Here is a 435-nt window from a genome sequence, read left to right as displayed (position 1 = left end):
TGGCACATGGAAAGATGTTAGGGGGTATTATGGTGTGTACTTGTAACTGGTACCTCACAAAGTATTATTAAAATATATTTCTCAAGTTCTTTGACTACTCATAGCTTTGCATTTGCTGGACCCAGGGAGACAAAAATCTTTATATGGCATGTAAAAGTGAAAAAAATTCTCTGCAATCAACAATATAAGGAACAGACCATCCCAATAAAGACTGGCACTGCTGCAACAGAAGAGGACAATGACCGGATCATGTCAGGTTGAGTGCTTCTGAGAAGTAGGAGGCAAGGATTGGCATTCTGAATGCTTAAGCATATCCAGTTCTTTTTCTTTTTCCCCTTCTTCTCCTTCTTCCCCTTCTTCCTCTTCCGCTTTTCTTCTTCTTCTTCTTCTTCTTCTTCTTCTTCTTCTTCTTCTTCTTCTTCTTCTTCTTCTTCT

The 435-nt window shown here is 39.1% G+C and overlaps 1 pseudogene across 1 annotated transcript in view; it reads left to right on the top strand.

Moving 5' to 3' along the window:
• The first annotated feature begins 249 nt into the window (after window positions 1-249).
• The window catches only part of LOC116083590, a 2943-nt pseudogene continuing 2757 nt past the window's right edge, over window positions 250-435 (top strand). The window contains exon 1 of the transcript XR_004115787.1: window positions 250-256. The product of XR_004115787.1 is annotated as a transforming acidic coiled-coil-containing protein 3-like (transcript). The remainder of the gene's footprint in view (window positions 257-435) is intronic.

The sequence above is a fragment of the Mastomys coucha genome, unplaced genomic scaffold (genome assembly GCF_008632895.1).
Source record: "Mastomys coucha isolate ucsf_1 unplaced genomic scaffold, UCSF_Mcou_1 pScaffold12, whole genome shotgun sequence".
Lineage (NCBI taxonomy): Eukaryota > Metazoa > Chordata > Mammalia > Rodentia > Muridae > Mastomys > Mastomys coucha.
This window is presented reverse-complemented; position numbering and strand designations above follow the sequence as displayed.